General features: G+C 44.9%; 1 protein-coding gene across 18 annotated transcripts in view; it reads right to left on the reverse strand.

The window, feature by feature from the left end:
* LOC111862848 (glucose transporter type 1) overlaps positions 1 to 20,159 on the reverse strand; it is a 101,929-nt gene that overhangs the window by 69,080 nt on the left and 12,690 nt on the right. For 16 of the 18 annotated variants that reach the window (XM_023848592.2, XM_023848595.2, XM_033750824.1 and 13 more), the window contains exons 2-3: positions 18,897 to 18,940; positions 2,989 to 3,127 (exon numbers count right to left, since the gene is read on the reverse strand). The gene's annotated coding sequence lies outside the window, so the exon portion shown is untranslated. The other 2 variants (XM_033750825.1, XM_033750826.1) reach the window with 2 other exon arrangements.

The raw sequence follows: 20,159 nt of genomic DNA on the forward strand, positions 1-20,159 counted from the left end.
GGGGGGGGGGGGGAGAGAGAGATATGTTTTTAATAGACATCGAAACGTTAAAGTTCATTCAATTGTGAATTTTTCAATTATTTCACTTATATTTCCGCATTAGCTAGTCACCACTCTTACTCACTACATGTTTCGCCCGTATACGGGCATCGTCACGTCTTCTATCTTGCTAAAATTTCGTGATGCGTGTGAAAGCGATACTTCCTGATTAAAATAAAGTGGCCTTAATTAAAACTAATTAAAATTAACATCCCGGCGTTTTCCTTATGGTCGTCGCCAATTTGTTGAAAAGAGAATTGCCTGAGTGTCTCTTGTTTTGGATTTGCGCAGCATTCCCTTTGCCTTTTCAATGACCACTGAAGGCAGTGAAACGAAAGGAACGGCAAACTGTCCCCAGGGACAGGGAGCCCAGCTACATGAGGCAAAACCAGCCGAAGTTTTTGTGACTGACTCCCCCACACCCCCCTATATCGTCCTCTCCAGGAACGCGCCGGGACACAACCAGGAGTCTGCGCATCATGTCTTTGTTGTCAGCAGATTCATCCTTCGGGCCATTTACGGACACCTTCAAACTGTATCACCGGATGCAGTGGCGCACTCGTAACGTTCTTGGGAGATGCTCTATTCGAATCTCGGTAGAGACACGGGCTGTCGCCACTGATGTTTGTCACGGTTTTCCTCAATCCCTCCAGGCAAACACCACTCGACGCTGCATAATGTAGCTACTGACGGCGTTGTAAAATACGTAATAAAAATGAATTTGGCTACTTTTTTTGGTTATGTATTACTTTGGGCTTCCGCTTCCAAATTTAGGATCAGCGGTACTGCATCCTGGACTGTGACGTCGTTTAGTCGGGTAGATCGTTACCAACAGAGTACTGTTATTCTTCTACACTGAAGAGGGAGGCACTACGTCCATACGAAACGATGGTAACTTTCTAACAGACTACACGGAAGACTGTAATCTTCTTAAGCATAAGGTAGGGGTATCCCTGTGACAGGCCGTCGAGGCTCCCACACTTTCTAGACAATCGGCTCACAGATGGCGGTGAGGTTGTCAGCCTCGCGCTCCGACCAGCCGCCGCTTAGCCCCAGGAAGATTCCTGATACTCATTTCTGTTAGGACGAGGGCACACCAAGGAAACTGACAACCGCAACGCAACCGCAATTTCCGAGAATTGTTACCAGCCTGAGTTAAACACATGTCACTGCATGGAGCAGCGCAAATTGAGGAAACGGCAACGCAGTTGCGGTTGCCAGTTTCCTTAGTGTGCCCTCGCCCTTAGAGGCCGAGTCGACCCCAGGGCCATAATGCGGCTGGAAAGATTAGGTCAACCGAAAAAATCCAATGGCTTCATTGGGAATCGAACCCGCGACCTTCCGACTTGTAGCATAGTGCCTCAACCAATTATGCTACCCATGAGCATTTCCGTGAAGAATTCGAATCTCACATTCCTAACTTGTCTTGCCTTGTCGCACGCCACTACTCATAACAAACGTAGAACAACATTTATTTTTTAATAATCTACAGTAATGGCTTTGCAACAAGAGTCACAGTATGTTTAAAAATTTGTTAATGAGAAAGGAATCTTCAAGCTCTCGCATCAGAGAAACAACAACAACAACAAAAGAAAAACGTTTTTGTCATGTGTACGTAACAAGATCGAAGTTTTTCGAAGTTTCTGACAGCAGTAAAAGAAAAAGGTGTGAATATGGCACCACGTTCTGTACGAAACGCAGCACTACAGATAAAGACAATAATTCTGGACGCAAGTTGCGTAGGTTACCATGGTGATGAGTTTCAAATGTTGTCAACTGGGACAGCCAAAATCTCTCTAAAATCAGACCACTGTAAGGCGCGGCAACGTACCTCGAACGCAACTTATTTTTACAGTCTGTAAAATGGACACCACTTTTGTACTCAAAACTGTCGATCTGAAGATACAAAACGAGGCACATACCTGCCACGACTACGTAGACAGCCCTCGAGCACGTCACAATCCGAACTGAGTTGTTCACTTTCATGACACCACACAAGCAGGGCTGCCACTACACGTAGTCTTATGTCTCGCGAAGCAAAACATTCACTGCGAGGCACCGCCGCGAGCGAAATTTGAAACCCATTAATCTCTGATCTTTGCGAGATACGAACACACATAAATCAACTAGGCTAAAAATATGTGATTTACTAGACAGCTGTGAATTGGACAAACGGTTAGGGCCATGGCTCCCAAATTGTGGCGCGCAGAGCCCGACGCAGATACCTTCTCTGAAGCACAACACAGAGGGGCCCGAAAGAAAAAGAAGTATACACACTTCAAGGTACAAAATATCTGCTTAAATAATTTATTGGTGTACCTCCTGTTAAACTGTCGAAATGTCCACAGACAGCCTCTATTAAGATTGTGTTACAGAGGTTATCTAAGGACAATTTTAATGCCGAACCGAAGGTACAGAAATAAATTAATCAAATATTTTGTACGTTGAAATGTGTATACATTTTTGGAGAGGGAGCCTCTGTAATAATTTTAGAGAATGCCTGGATAAAGAAACGTAATTTTATGATTATAATACGAACACAGTACAATATGGGAGCCGGGATAGCTCAGTCGATATAGCGACTGGCTACGGGCTGGACGACAGAGGGGTCGGAGCTGGAGTCCCGGTTGGGTCAAGAATTTTCTCTCAGCTTCACGCTCCTGCCGCTTACCCCGGTACCAACTGTACAGGAGAATGGGTAGGCCTCAGAGTCGGTCTGGATATCATGGAGGAAAGAAGAAAATTATTAGTCCTGCCGGGAATCGAATCCCGACTGCTCGGTCGTCCAGCCCAAAACCCAGTCGTTATACCGACTGAACTACTGGTAAGAGGCTACACATCTGGTGTGCGGCTGCATACTGCGTAATTAATGTGCTCACAAGCCGTGGGGTACGGGCGAATAGGCTAGTCATCACCGATAAGAGTAGGCAGTTTTATGTAAGTACTTACCAGCTGCGGCGGGAGGGCAGACCGGCGCGGCCCAGGCAAGACGACATGGCACAGGGACGACGACATCGGCCGCTGCTCCACCCTGTTGCCCTCGCCACTAAGTGTCGCGACGCTGTTCAATACGTGTTCCAATCTGCGCCTGCAAGGCGGACAGAGCTTATGCAGTACAGGCAACAACACGTCCGTCCCTCCGGTCTGAGGATGGGGTAGTAGGATATGGAGGGCTCACGCCGGTGGCTCTGGGGTATACCGCCGTGTAGTCCGTTCGGAGAAACATGTTGCTTCCATCATCTCGGGTTGCTGTCTACTTCAAGCCGTATTTCTTGCTTGGCTTATGCTTCGACCCTGAAGACGGAGCCAACATGTTCTTCCGAAACACAGACTGACTTCCAACGGACTACACAGCGTTATATCCCAGAAGACAGAACTCTTCAAAATGGAATATAGTTACACGTTGAAACCTTCGAAGCAGTCTACCTGCGCCATGTTGTTCGTCTCCAGCACCCTTGTGGGTACATCATAGCTTGAGCACGTGACCTTAAGGAAGAAGTTTAAGTGCGTCTCCAATATGAACTCCGATGTGGCGATTTTCCTTATCTAGTGACTTTCTAATGACGACGTAACGATCTACGTCAATATTTAATGATGATGTACTCTCTAAGATGTTTTGGACACGGTATAACTACAGTCGTTAGGCTCCTTGGTTGGGGGATAAGGCCGTCGCAAGGCCTCTACCCACACACAGAACAACACAAACACAGGATAAACGCACACAATAGACATCCATGCCTTGAATTGGATTCGAACCCACGATCCCAGCGTTCGAGCGAGCGAAGACAATTCATGCCTTAGACAGCGCAGCGACCGTACCATAGCTCAGGCAGTTAGTCGCCGGCTTCCCACCGCGGTAGCCCGCGTTCGAGCCCAGATCAGATCATGTGGGATTCGTGGTGGACAAAGTGGCACTGGGGTATGTTTTCTCCGATTATTTTGGTTCCCCCTGCCAATTCTCATTCCACAGAGTGCTCCACATTCATCGTTATCTATCATCTGGGGCTGATAAAACAGGCCATCTTGAACCGCTAAGTGTACATATCTTCATGCTTGAATGGACATTAAGACCCATCAAACTAAGCACTTACCCGATGGACCTTACTATACCTTCGTGTAGTAAAGGTAAAAGGGTAAAGCTGTCCATGCGCTTAACTAATTAAGCACTGCGCTATGAAGACATATGGTGGAGTGGATGTATTCATTCATCCATTCATCAATGACTACGGCCCTTTGTTGGTCCCTGGCCTCTTCTTCAGTTTCATAATCTTTTTTACACCGACGGTAGACTTCTCGGCCGAGTGATTAGCCCGTCGCAAGGCCGCTACCCAAACACACACACCCATTCCTTGAGTGAGATCTGAACCCACGATCCCAGTGTTCGAGGGGGCGAAGACGGTTCATGCCTTAGACCGCGCGGCCACCGTGATCGGCCGAATGGATGTACAGATCCACATATTCTTGAAATCGGCACTAGTTGGAGCTGAGTGGTCAGCTTCACGTCCCAGCCGCTTTAACCCCGGGGAAAGAGCGCCCGGTACCCAATGGATAGGTGGGCTCCAGTGTCGGTCTAGACACTGTGGAGAGAAGACTAATCTTGCCCCTACCAGGACTCGAACGCCGACCTCTCGGCCGTCCAGCCCGTGGCCATAGCACGTTTTCAGAGCACACAGCAATACGTCTGGCACAAGCCTTCGTAGGTTATGAGATGAATACTTCACAGTGTTGCTAAGTTGTATGGTGAGGTCATCAATCTAAGAGAACGAGATGGGCGGGGCATATAGCATGCATGAAAACACCACAAATGAGGCATTTTATAGGAAACCCTGAAGAAAAGAGATCACGCGGAAGACCTACGTACAGACGGGAACAAAATATTAAAATGGATCTTAAAGAACACGATGGAAAGGGGTGGACTACATTCATCTGGCTCCAGATAGGACTAGTGGCTATCTCTTGTGAGCAAGGTAATGAACCTTCGGCTTCCGTAAAATGTTGTTAAAATTTCCTGACTAGCTGGAAAGCTATTGCGTTCTCAAGAAATACTGTACTTCATGGAGTAGTTGTACGAGTACATAAGACTGGTCCCTTAAATGGTTCTATGGTACCAGACCCTGATGGCAGACGAATATGAACCATCGGTGACACTACAAGCAACAGGGAAGAACTGAAATGCCAGGAGAAAAGCCTGATCAAGTGTCACTCTATCCACCACAAATCCCTCATGGACTACCCTGCAACTGGGATTTAACGCAGTGTAGTCCGTTGAAAGTCAGCTGACGTTTCGGAGGAACATATCGCCTGAACCTTCAGAGTCGAATAAGCCGAAGATACCAACACAAAGCACGTACGTGAAAGTGAGAGAAAGAAGGGCCAATTTGTTGCACTGCTGACGAACTGTGTAGTACTTAAAGAGTTTTAGATAAATACAATTTACGCAAAACTTTTTGAGCGTATCTAAATACTCGTAAATACTTCAAAAACATTTGATTCAACTGCAATAAATGCTTGAGCATAGATGTCTGCACGTCATTTGTAATTCCTTCTATCGGACGCACCTGTTAAGTGTGCACTGTATACGGTCGTATTGGTTCTTCCTTCGAACTGATGAGATGGAGGAATTCGGAGTTTAAATTTAACTTCCTACGTCAGGAATCTGATGTGTTGTACCCATTCAGCTCCTCCTATAGCGCCCACCAAACGTTTAGGTGCTTAATCTTATCTCGATTTACTTACTTTACTCGGTCTTGTCTCTCAGACACGTAATCTGAATATCTGTAGATATCTGCACTTATCATGTGCACACAACCGCTTCACACACACACACAAATCTAACTCCCCGACAAAAAATACTCCCTGGGTAGTCAACAGATACGCCGATCATGGTGGCTACGCGGTCTAAGTATTTACGGAATAAAGATCACGTAACGCCTCATTATTCGACTTCCCCTCTCTTTTTGTCAATTTCCTCTTATGTCCAAATATTCCCCTCAATGCCCCGTTCCCAAACACCCTCAGAGTATGTTTTTCCTTTTGACTGACAGACCCAGTTTCACGCCCACGTAAAACTGCAGGGAAAATCGTAGGCTTTTATGCTTCCGCGTTCCACCCAGTTACGTCTCTTTAAGCTACACACTCCAAACACAACAGGCGAAGAATCCATTTGTGAAAGGCAGTTCACGAATTTGAAGCTCGAAATAACAAGATATGAAAGGCACAACAAAAGGTTCTGGAAAGAGGGTGATGTTACTTGCTTTCCTCCCTCCTAACCGCTACGCTGCAGGACTTGTGACGAACAGGTCCAGCGTCTGAAGCTTTCCGCCCCCTACACCCAATTTATGAATTTACTGTCACATTATGATCACGTGCTGAGTGTTGCACTCCGCTCTTAACGTTCTTTGACATGTCTTGTAGTTGTTGGCGAACAGAAATAACAGATGACTATAGTTTTATACTTTCTTCCTTATTTCTTCTCAATTTTCGCAAAAATTAATTTGTAGTTGGTAGAAGTGAGGTTGGAAATAATATATATGAAAACGGTTTAAACGCATTCAAAAAAGGAAAAGTTCATGTGCTTGACTAATTAAGCACTACACCATGGAGGCGTATGGGGGAGTGGATGTACAGATCCCCATTTTTTTTTTTACCTCGGCACTAGTTTGAAGTGAGTGGTAAGCTTCGTGCCCCGAACCTCCATACCCCCAGGTAAAAAGCCGCAGGCACCCATTGGATGTGGCTTTATGGGCCCCAGAGTTGGTTTGGCATCTACTGAGTAGAGCAAATCTCTTGCCCCTGCCAGGAATCGAAGCCAGGCCGTCCTGCCGTAGCTAGTAGCTATATCGAGTGAGCCATCGGAAAATGGAAAACACATAATATCTGTCCGATGTGGCAGCATGATGCGATAGCTGCAGGACAGGTGATAGAGGAAACCTTTGACTTTGCAACCCTAGCTCAGGAATTTTAAGGACTTCACGACATTCGCTCAAGTGGCCCTAGCTGATGAATGGGAAACGCTTCGATAATTTACTTCATGTGAGAAAGTCTTCGTGACCTTAATGTAGGAATGGAACAGAACTAGCGATCTTAGTGGAGGTGGTGAGCCAGACTTCGAGACCCACTTAGGAATGGAAAGGAATACGCGATCCTAGTTTAGGAACGATCTCAGTACAGGTCGTAGGACAGACTCGCATCCTACTGCAGGTGGGATAAACTTGGGGGCCCGTTTAGAAATGCGAAAGACCTCGCGATCCTAGTTCAGGTGGTGGGCCACGCCCTCCCAACGCCCGCTATTGATCCTGTCGCAGCGCGAGGACCCCCGAAATCAGGCCATCGCTCATCGCGCGTGCGCGATATGTCTTCAGAATCTGGTCTTCGCGAGGAACACGGCGATGTCTGGTCAGTGCCTTGATGGCAATCGTCGCCATCTTCTAACATGGCGTCGCGTTCGGGTTGCGAAGATGGCTGTCCCTTTCAAATCCTGGTGACCGCTGTACCAACGCCCCAGCCAGGTCTGGGATCTATGGCCCTTACATCTCTGTCCGTTTCGAACGAAACCAACACCAGACACGAATCACTGCCAATCTACTTTGCAGAAGCAGATCATGTTTTCCCATCCGTGACAAGTACCAGCGGCGCTCTCGATGAACTGATGCTCTTGAGTTCTGTGTTGACGACTCTCGGTAGAGCAAAACCCCACAAATATAGTCACCAAATTTCCGCCAATAATGGCTGCCGTCAGCGTCTAATTTTGTAGTGAAGGCAAAGCCGTTCACATGCTTAATTTCGCTCTAGGTCATCAGGACGTATGGTGGAGCGGATGTATAGTTCCACACATTCCTAACCTCGGCACTAGACTGAAGTGGGTGTTCGACTTCACGCCCTGGAAAATTTGCCCACGGAAAAAAGCTCTGGTACGTAAAGGATTGGGCTCTAGAGCCGGTTAGAAGGCTCTGGAGAAGAGTCAAATCTCTGCATCTGGAGGTAATAGAACCGCGACTCCCTAGTCGTCCGGCCCGAAATCTCGACACCGCGTTACATACGCTACCTCCTCATTTCGTGGAGCGAAACTGAACTCATCACGACATTGAATGTTGCACTCCACAGATCATCACGTCTGATCATAACTTCGCTCTTCCCTGCCCTCAAAATCAACTCCTATTAGAAAATGTGTTTCTCCCATCCACTCTGCTACTGAATTTGGCTCTTCAAAGGGCTAGCGTTCCTTTGCCCTGACCTCCTAACTTCCCCCTTCCGCCACTTGTTCACTGTATCTATCTATGGCTCTACAGCCTTTGTAGACCTTGGCCGATTTTCAATTTCTTAATCTATATAGAGTCGGTAGCACTCCTTGGACGGGGGATCAGCCTGTCGCAAGGCCGCTACCTACGTACAGAACATAAACACAGAATAAACGCACACAGACATCCATGCATTGAGTGGGATTCGAACCCACGATCACAGTGTTCGAGCGGGCGAAGACGGTTCATGGCTTAGACCGCGCGGCCACTGTGATCGGGTCACTTATTCACTCAGGGATATAATTTCTCCCACCAATTTATGTATCCTTGAAAATTTCCTCTCTTAAGAGGCATTCATCATTTCATCATTCTCCTTGTCCCTACTGTCCTGCCGCCCTCAGAACCTCAAACCGCACACAATAACACCGTAATAATTGTTACTGTTTCGTACAGCTGCCTGGTTACTATATGTACCAGCTGCTACAATATAAAGAGTATATTCCTGTGCTGTGTGTTATTCTCACAATAAACAAGGATTATTTTTCTAACAGCACTGACTGCTTGGTCTTTATAACGGAGACATATTCTGAAAGGTTGGAACCGAACGTCTGTACACTTGCAAATCCAATGGGATAATCTGGCATTGCCCATCTCTAGGTCCTTCCCCTTTATGCATCCTTACACATCACAACCCCTGAAATCACGATTTCGTTGCATACTGCAATATTATGAAACTGAAATTTTCTAAAAAGATATCTCGATAGAATAAGCGCAACAACTATTGTTCGAGAAAGATCGATACTGAAATACAGAGTGAAACAGTGCCGTTCATTGCTGTCATCTTCTGGTCCTATGATAACTAAATGAAATCAGTTTCGCATCAGGTTCCTATGGAAACGGCAAACATTGCCCTAATTAGACCAGTCACACAGCTTACTCAGATGACCGGAAGTCTTCATATCCGCTGTTACGTATGTTCTTGTTTTCCGGCGAGGCTCCTGCAAGTCGGTCGGTATAGCGACGGGCTACGAGCTGGGCGGCCGAGGAACTGGGGTTCGGTTCCCGGCAGTGACAAGAGATGTTTCAGTAGATACGGGCAACGACCTCTCACTTCCAGTAAGTTTCGAGATTAAGAATGGTGGAGCTACACATGTATACCTCGAATTCCCCATACGTCTTCAGGGCATGGTGCTCAATTAATTAAGCAGAAGGAAAAACTTCACCTGGCATCCAACAATGAAGGGATCAAGCCTATGGTATTCTGGAATGTTACGCCATGTTACCATTCTACGGTTTAACTCATGCCAGCAACTCCGGATGGTAGAGTCAGTAACGAACAGTGAATTGGAAACATGTGGAAGTGGTAAAAGTAAAAGGCAAATTTGTCCCTGTATTTAACTAATTAAGCACTACGCTATGAAGACGTAAGGGGGAGTGGAGGTATGGCTCCACGTGTTCTTGACGTCCCCACCAGTTCTAGGTGAATGGTCAGCTTCATGTCAATGCCACTTTGCCTCCGGGGAAAGATCCCTAGGTTTTCCCATTGCATAGGAGGCTGAGTTGGCCCCGGACCGGTCTGGACGACGTGCAGAGGAAGAAATCTTGCTCCTGCCGGAAGCGAAATCCACGGAAGTGGTCGGTGCTTAATTCTAGAATATTCGGCCTTCCGGCCAAGATTCGAAACAGCACGTCCAGAATTCAGGATAGAAGCGTTACTAAGGTCAATTTGTCCGTGACGCCCAATAATTTGGTTAAAAGCACGTCACAGAAACCCGCTGACATCTTTATACAAGAAGTTCTGTAAGAGCGAGTGAAAGCTCTAAAGGGTTCAGTGATTGAGGTCAGCTGTTTCTAACGGACGCAACAGAGTGGGCGCCTCCCGCCCCGACACTTGATGACGGAAATGAATGCACTTTCACAAACGGTGCGTTATTTTCTTTACTAGAATACCGGACGATGGACAAAGTCCAAAAAGCCAGTAATCCCGGGTGTAATTTTTGGTTACCACAGGAATAAACTGTCGAGTGTTGCATGACCGCAAATTACGTAGAAGGTCACGAATGAGAGAGTGGTCCTTTGTTCCTAATATGGAATGGCTTTCTCTGGACTCAGCCTATACAAACAGGATTCCTGTATTCATATTTTCAGTTTACGGTTGGTTCCAACGGCCTTTCTCTAACCTCACATACAAAAAATATTATTTTTAAATTCTCGTGGGGGCACCAGAACTCTTCCTAGGGTACCGAGTTGCCCGGGGGCTGCGGCTGCCGATCTGTATTGCACATATATAGTGGTGCATGATGCGGGGGAGGAAAAGAAGGGTAAAAATTGTTTGGTTTTTATAAGTTCTTTCAACGAAGCGCATAAAATGAAATAATATGGAGATCACATATTACATCTAAAAAACCACTCAACGGATTTAACAGAAATTTGGCATCAACAAGTAAAATGTACAGTTGTCCCTGTGCTTAATTAAGCACTATGCCATGAGGAAGTATGGGGAGTGGATGTATACATTCGCGTATTCTTGACCTTGACAATAGTTGGAGGTGAATGGTAAGCTTCACACCCCGGCCTCTTTACCCCCAGAGAAACAGCCTACAGTACCCACTGGATAGGAGGCTGTGTGGGTCCCATAACCGGTCTGGACCACGTGGAGAGGAGAAAAATCTCGGCCCTACCGGGACTCGAACTCAGACCCCCATGCCGTAGCCAGTCGCTATACCGACTGAGCTATTCCGGCTCCTGAACACTCCACATTCAAAATTATCGACATTTACTTTCGGACCTTCGTCGCTCGAATAAAACCTCTATTTTATATGAGGTTAAAAAACACATGAACACGTAAATAAACACATAAATGGCTGGCTAATGGGAAATTTACAACAATGACACTAATAACAAAACAATTAACTATCCAGTCCACTATAATGTGCTGGGTACCCTACTTTATTCCAGGAACAGAAGTTTCTTAGTATCGCTACGCGTGACTGAGGGAGCTCGAACCGTCGGTCTGCTAAGTTCCCGGTTCCTGTACAGAAGGTTCATTACCCTTGCAGCAAAAGAGGGGATAGTTGCCAGGGTAACTGGCGCCCGACCGCACCCAACACGTGACGTCATCCGGGATATCCCCTTTAACTGTCAATAAATCTGCATTTTAGGTTCCTCCTCACGATAATCAATATCACTTTTACATAGAATTGTACAATACATAGAAATGCTTTCACTCCTTAACCTCACGAGGCTGCATGCACCCTGACTGAGGGCGTTAGTGAGGCTGCACGAACCCTGATAGAAGTTGCGCACTGCTCTAGACTGGTACAGAATCACACACCTGCAGCTACAGAGGAAACAAGAACCTCTCGAAAGTCCAAGTCACATTGCGACTGACGGTCAGTCGGTCAGTAAGTCTTGGTGTCGAGCCACATCTGGGGCTCATGACCAGATATGTATTTCTGTTTGGATTTACGGTCTTGTTTTTTGTGGGGCGCCCTCTCTGACGAGAGGACGGGTCTGCCTTTTGTATATGCTGCTGGCCCTTGCCAGTGCAATCTTTCTCGGGTCTGAGTCCCTTGGGACTCGAGACCATATTTTACTGTCTCAGATTTGAGACTTCCTTCTTCATCGCCTCCTACGACTCGCAGGGTCACCGTGGAGGTATTCGACCCCGCTTCCAAACGGGGTACTGTTCTCGAAAGAAATAATCGCTTAATTTCCATTGATACGACGCGGACCGCAGAGAAAACGACGCGTCCAATAATTTTTCTATTGTTGCATGTGTTTTCGTTGTAACGGTACCGAGCCGATGCCTAGCAACGATAGGAGGGATACACACAGACAGACTGAAGGGTGGAATTTATGAAGCACGCCGTTGAGATGGGCTCAGGTGCCATGATATACATACCAAGTTTCATAAAGATCGGTCCAGGTATTCAAAAGTTAATGAGGGAAAGGGGGGGGGGTCACAGACACACAGACAGCACGGAGATAACATAATTTTTGTCTTCTGCATCCTGCTTTGTATCATGTGTCGAAGGTTCAGTCATCTCCAGATATTCTGGTACACACAGTATAGATCATAAAAGCCCACCCGGCAGCCCACACCAAAGCCTCCTATACACCAGTATATTTAATATTTACTGAAGCTCTATAAGACAAAAGAAAACATATTCACCAAAAGCATCGTGAGCTCCGGGCGCCGACCAAACACCTCCTTACAACAAAAAGAACTCTAATAAACATCAAAACACACGAAGCCCATCTACCTAATAATCAACACACTAAACACCCCCTCCCCATTTCAAATATTTAAAGAATACAATTCAATTTTTATCTAATTTGATTTTAACTACTAGATTTTAACCTCTAACACGTTTAACTCTCAGCACACATTATTCGAGACATGAAAAACACAAAAACTTAAATTCAAAACATGAATCCATTGTAATAATTCACTAACGACATATGTAATTCATAAAAAAACACCTGATGATGACCCTGATAGATCGAAACATGCAAAAGTAAATTGTCACTGTGATTAACTCATTAAGCACTACACCATGAAGACGTGTGGGGGAGTGGATGTATAGATCCACATTTTTTTTTTTACCTCGGCTGTAGCTGGAGGTGAGTGGCCAGCTTCACTTTACCTCCAGTGAAAGAGCCCTCGGTACACACTGGGTAATGGAGAAAAAGTTTTCGCCCCTGCCGGGAATTGAACTTTGCCTTCCAGCCCGTAGTCCTTCTCCATAACGAGCCTTTTGTCCAGCTCCTCGGTGAAAAACAGTATCAGGTTGAAATGCGAAAGAGATTCGCAGCTTTGGAAAACTTAATTTAAGATGTGGGTACAAAGAGAGCCCGGAAAACTACTGGAGGGGCTATCAAAATTTCAACAACAGGAAGAGTCTATGATATGTATGCAGTGTCCGTCTTTTAGTGCACTCAATTTCACTTGTTATTTCACAACATGTTTCGGCACTACAGTGCCATCATCAGGTGCTCCATTCACGTTAATCTATTTCATTGCTTGCCATTATGTCATTGTAAAATTTAAAAAGTATTTAAAAATGTTCGTCAATTATAATAAATATTTATATACTAAAAACTTGTTAAGATTATTTATCTCATCTGTCCCAATTCTAACACCACGCATAGTTCCACCACTATGGGAGTCGTTCCTCTTACTCTCAGAGTGTATCGTGTCTCGTGTTGTGTGTTCCCTGTTTGGTTGTGGGTGTTGTACATATCATGGACGAAAATCAGTGCAACAGGATGCTAAAATAAAACATTAGGAAGAGTTTAGTTTATCGCGAACTGAAGCAGCATAAGCCAAGGTTCAACGAACGATATTCAAGACTAACAGTTCAAAGGACACAAGCCAAACTGCAATGATACCAGGAACCGAGACAAATACATATGAATAATCTGAACATGAAGTTTAACAGACATTTCAGCAAGAAAAAATGGGGGGGGGATATCTGGAAGAGAAAACTAATGAACTTGCAACACACAGTAAGAAAAAAACATTAAGACGTATGTAGATGCACAAATAAATTGAAGAGGGTGACCAACCTAGAAGTAACGCGGTAAAAGAAGAGACATGGTTAGTGAAGTTAAGCAGATGGAAATGCATACAGCTGAGTCGTTAGTACCTAAGCCTAGTCTCTTCGAGGTTGAAATTGTTATTGCAAAGTTGGAAAAGTATAAATCGCCAGGTAGTGATCAAATTCCGGAAGGTGGTGAAATATTACGGTCTGAGATCACTGAACGCATTCATTCTATTTGGAATAAGGAAGAACTGCCCGAGCAATGGAAGGAGTCTGTTATTGAACCAGTTCTCAAGACGTACGTTATAACTGACTGCATTAATTATAGGTTAGGCAATTTCAAGTTTAATTTTAAATAATTTTCCATTGAAATTTCAATGGGCTTTAAGCTTGCAGAATTTATTACAGTAAATACATAATACTTCTTCATGTCAACACCTATTTAATGACAACTTTGTATATTATTTAGAAGCCTGAAGAGTTGTAATTCTTACCGGACTACAGTTCTCACATGCGTTATGTCTGTACCGTTGCATTCTAAATGCAAAATCAGATATTGTCACCGCTACAATATTTTTAATTGTTGATTTAGAATCAAAATTTAATATGGAATGTACATCATCTAGCCCCACGTCAAATTTCAGAAACCTAACACCAATGGTTCATTGGTTCTGGCTTACAAATCGAAGACTAAATAGTATATTTCGGCATCCTCTTGCACTGGGGCACAATTTTAAATTGTAAGGTATTCCGTCTGCAATGCAACAAAGCCAATCCTTTTTAAGACATTAAAATGAAAACTAAAAAGTGTTGCGACCACCCTGGTGGTATGACTGATTGCAAGAAATTAAAAAGTATGAGTTTCGGGTAGTCCGTAGTAGCATAACGCGGACACCAAATTTCACCAAAATCCGTCCAGCGGTGCTATAGTTCAAACGTGCGGACACACAGTCACGGCCGACCATGTATGCATTTATTTCGTACACGTCAAGCAAAGAAACATAAAATGAGTTTTCGGTGTCAATACAAATGTTGTTTAATATTTAAACTGCCGAAAAAGGCCAGGCACCAGAGTTATCGTTGAGAAATGTCCGTTCAGAAACGAAATACTCGTTTCTGGTGGATCGTCGCAAAAATAAGCCATGTATCTCTGTCGGCAGGTCCGCCGAACGGATTTCCATTAAATTTCGCACTGCAGAGTTTTACTATAAAATGTGTCCACATATTCCAGTTTAGGGTAAAATCGGCAAAGAATAAGGAATACTTTACTTGGCCTTCGTGTGTTTCTGCGAACATCTCTAACGTATTTCTTTATTGCTATGGGTTGGAACTAAGTCCCTTGTACTGTGGCCCACTTCTGGCCTATGGTACCAGCCCCAGATGATAGGTGAGTGTGATTGTGGAGCAATTGGTGGAATGAAGATTGGCAGGGGAAACCGAAGTACTCGTAGAAAACTCGCCCCAGCGCCACTTTGTCCACCAAAAATCCCACTTGACCAGACCGGGATCGAACCCGGGCCGCCGCGGTGGGAAGCCAGCGACTAACCGCTTGAGCTGTGGCGCGGCCCCTCCTCTAACGTAACTCAAGAAATATTTATCGGAACGAAATATGTTTTACACAAAAAGTTGAAAAGAAAAATACAACATATATCTTATATCCAGTACATTTCCGCGTAAGTGTTACGGTTCGTGATATAATTAAATACTAGTGAGCAAAACGCGGAAGAATTATTACGCGCAAACAGGGTGCACCTGTAGTATTTTTTTAATTCGTTTAGCGGGGGTGGAGTCCAACTGGGTCCACTCGGCACGGCGGCCACTGATTGGCCTATTGTAGCCTGCTGCGGGTGATGATGATGATGGAGAATTTGGTGGAATGAAGATTGGCAGGGGAAACCGAAGTACTCGGAGAAAACCCGCCCCAGTGTCACTTTGTCCACCACAAATCCCACTTGACCAAACCCGGGCCGCCGCGGTGGGAAGCCAGCCACTAACTGCTTGAGCTATGGCGTGGCCATCGCACCTGTAGTTGTTCAGCGTAATCAAACCAGCAACGGAGCTACTGACCTTCATCTTACAATCAATAACAGTCGTAGCGGTCTTGAGCCGCTCGATCGTTGCGATCGCCCGTTCGAATCCCGCTCGCAACGTCAACGTAAACATCCGGGCTTTTTATTTTGACCCGCGATTGAATGGTGCACAATCAAGGAGCCCCTCCGAATTTCCTGATGATAAACCCTTTCCAGTCTGAAATTCCTTAGTCGTTAGTGACTTACAGACCCATTACTGGGCAACGACTCTGTAAACACAGTCCCGCTGAAACCAACGCGCGGAACAGTAGGGCACCTATTGCTAGGCAACGGATCAGTAAACACGCCTAAAACAATATGAGACAATGGAAGACGGTATTTTCTGTGGGGTCCTAGAAGGTGCTATATAACGAAAAGTTCCAAGGGAGCTCCTAGTTCCGTTTATAGTATACGTACCACCGCCAAAACGACCGTTCAAGTGACCAGACTGCCGCTGTAGCGGAAGCTACTAGAAATAGGGCACAATCTGCTGTACTGAGCCTGGACTGACAGAGGCCCTGTATGTATTTTATATACATTTATTAACATGTTAACATGTAAAAGGCAAATATCCTTTACATTATGACAAATGACTTACTACTGCAATGACTCTGACAAAAAACAGACCCGTCCTCTCGTCAGAGAGGGCGCCCCACAATAACAAGATCGTAACAGCAAAACAGTAATAAATATCTGGTCATGAGCCCCAAATTGGGCTCGACACCAAGACTGACTGACTGACCGTCAGTCGCAATGTGACTTTGACTTTATGCAGTTAGTTGTCGTCGAGTATTTGCTAGAGTTCTGGAGATGGCAGTCGAAGGTGATTGTGAAGGGATGACAAGAAATGAATTAGGCTGTAGAAATAAGAGTTTATGTGTGATCTGAAGTGACAGTGAGACAGTTTTAAATCCGTTGCCGAAATACGACTAGTGAAGACAGATAACCCTGGTGCGTGTGTAACGGTGAACTGTAAAGTGTGTGATAGCGCTGTACTGCCTGTAGTCCCGAGTTGTATGAATAAATAAATCCAATCATCCAACATAAAATCAGTCTCATAATTCACGCACGCCCGCCCACACGTTACAATACACAAGGATACTTCATCATGCTCTGTGATTAATAAGTTCTAACGGGTTTATGAAAGCCAAGCGCTGCGGACTGGAGCTCTGGAACTCGACCGATAAACAAACGCGATTTTTGGAGGGTAAAGATAATCGATTACTCTGTGACTGGCACAATACAGCCCCAAAAGTTGTACATATCTCTGGACCAGGATTTCTTTCTGTTATGTAACTGTGCAGGGAACAAGGATAGCCCAGTCAGGGTAGTAACCTGGCTGCAGGCAGAACGATCAGAAAATCTGGGTTAGGTTCTCGGCAGAGGCAGATTTTATTTATTTACAGAGTCTAGACCGGCTCTGGGGCCCACAAAGACTCCTATACAACGGGTACCAGGGTCTCTTTCCTAGAGGATAAGGCGACAATTCCATGCCATATAGCGCGGAGGTTAAGTATGTATGGATCTACGCTTCTGTTCCCCCCATACATCTGCACGACGTGACACTTAAACGCAGGAATGGCTTACCTTCTCCTTATCTACTTATTTATGCTTTAACGATGCTTTCTGTGGTTTTATTGTACCGTACCGAATCGAATTACAGGATAATTCGATTCCCAATAAGGTCATTGGATTTTTCAATTCACCTAATCCTTCCAGCCACACTATGGCCCTGGGGTCATCTCAGCCCCTAAAAGAAATGAGTACCAGGAATCTTCCCAGGGGGGGTAAAGGCTGGCTGGCCTCATAAGTCTGACAACCTCACTGCCATCTGTGAGCCCACTGTCTAGAAAATGTGAAAGCCTCGACGTCTCACAACCATATGGACCTCCACGGCCCGTTACAAGGACTGCTGTACCTATTTTTACCTTTACCCTAAGGGTAGGGCAGGTCCCTCCAGAAAGCTGACATTACTAAACTACTGGGTGTGACACCAAGCATGTCCTTGTAATGTTAAAGCTCAACTTGTATTAGGAAGCCGATGGGTTTGAATCTTGGTTGGGGCCTCTGCTATTCTAACTAAGATATTCTCCTGTTTTCCTCAGTTGTTCCATGCAAATTCCGGTATGGTACATTGATTAGGCCTCGTCAGCTTCCCTCCAAATCCTTTGTAATTCATCCAAAATCCGACTAATCGACATTGCATTGCCTGAGTCACTGATGTCATCAAATAAACTACACAATGTACATGGTGTCACATCCCAGAAGGCAACAATCTTCATAGAAGTTCACATTTCACTCTTCTGTTATTGTCTGGGGGCAGGACACGTTATATCTTAATTTAGTCTCAAAAAGAACAGATGTAATTTTAAAGTGACCTGTACTTCAACAAAACTATAACTTTGCCTGTGGTTCTGTATGGGTGCGAAACTTGGTCTCTGACATTTAAGGAGGAACGCAGACTGAGGGTGTTTGAGAACAGGGTGTTGAGGAGAATATTTGGACCGAAGAGAGATGAAGTGACAGGAGGTTGGAGAAAACTGCATAATGAGGAGCTTCATAACTTGTACTCTTCTTCAAATATAATTAGAATGATCAAGTCAAGGAGGATGAGGCGGGCAGGTCATGTAGCACGAATGGGGGAGACGAGGAATGTGTATAGGATATTGGTGGGAAAGCCAGAAGGAAAGAGAAAACTGGGAAGACCAAGGCGTAAGTGGGTGGACAATATTAAAATGGATCTTAGAGAGATAGGATGGGATATGGATTTGATTGATCTGGCTTAGGATAGGGACCAGTGGTGGGCTCTTGTGAACACGGTAATGAACCTTCGGGTTCCATGAAATGCTGGAAATTCTTCAGTAACTGCATAATTGGTGGCGGCTCCTCAAGAAGGGCTCAGTTCCATGAGTAAGTAAGTAAGTAAGTAAATACTGCAAGCACCTGATCCCAGACACGCCATATGGACGCTGTAAGGTCTGTGATACAGACGACTAAACACTCACCAGCTGTCTGTCTGGTCTGGTCCCTAGCTGCCTGCTCCTCCCACCTGCAACAGGGAACAAGCATGTTCTAATTATCTTATGAGATAATTCTAACTCCATGATACAAATAATATTTTAAGGTCAAGGAAGATGAGATGCGCAGGGTATGTAGCACACATGGGGGAGAACAGGCAAAAAGACACAGAGTTTTTGTGGGGAAACCAGAAGGAAGGGGATCATTAACAATATCTAGACGCGGATGGGAGGATAATATTAAAATGGGTCTTAGAGAAAGAGAATGGAGTGGTATGGACAGAATTCATACAGCTCAGGACAGAGACCAGTGGAGGTCTCTTGTGAATCCTCGAGTTCCATAAAATGTTGGGAAATTCTTGAATAGCTGAGCGACTGGAAGATTCTCAAGAAGGACTCAGAGAAGAAGTATTAGCAGAGCTGAAGAGTGAAGCCTGAAGACTCTGAAGCATTGACAAGAGAGAGAGAGAGAGTGACTGAGGGCAAAAAGAAAATATTGGGGAGTAGCAAGAGACATCTCAGTATAAGTGGAGTAGAGGAAAACAGAAAAAATTTTCCTGCTCTGAAGGTTCTCACGCATGACCTGCTCATCCTTATGGTAAAGTGTATTAGTGCATTTCAGATAGGGTAAAGCTTTGGGAAGTGAGCAAGATAAGGCATTATGAAACAGTCTTCTTATGAGCAGAGAAAAGAAGCTGATCATGAGTTTAACTGGGTATGGTCAGAATTTCTGTATTAATGTACAAAGGTCTATATTAGGGGATTCATCTAACAACAATTAAAAGTTCAGTTCGTACCTCACAGAAAACAGATTGCGGCTTTATTACATACTTCAAATGGTTAATACTGTTTAGGGAAATAATCACTGTTTATTCTGGAAATCATTTTATTTAGTCTAATAACATCACTCTCATCTGTGAGCTGATGTGGGAACCTCAACATCTCACAACCTTATAGGCCTCCACGTCCTGTTACAGGGATCGCTTTGCCCCTTTCATTTGTAATTTATACAAGGACACTGTCAGTGACCGTGACTATGGGCCTATGGCATCGAATGGTTGGGTGACAGAGACTAATAAAATGCAAAGAATGTGATAGGCAACGATCGTGGTATAAATTAAGGTACTATCCCAGCACTTGGCTAGAAGGATTGAGAAGAACTGCAAAAGACCTCAGTCATAATATTCGGTGTCCCAGCCAAAATTCAAACTACTCAGCTCTCAAACACAACTCAGAAGCACTATCAATTAA

Source organism: Cryptotermes secundus, unplaced genomic scaffold, assembly GCF_002891405.2.
Source record: "Cryptotermes secundus unplaced genomic scaffold, Csec_1.0 scaffold462, whole genome shotgun sequence".
Lineage (NCBI taxonomy): Eukaryota > Metazoa > Arthropoda > Insecta > Blattodea > Kalotermitidae > Cryptotermes > Cryptotermes secundus.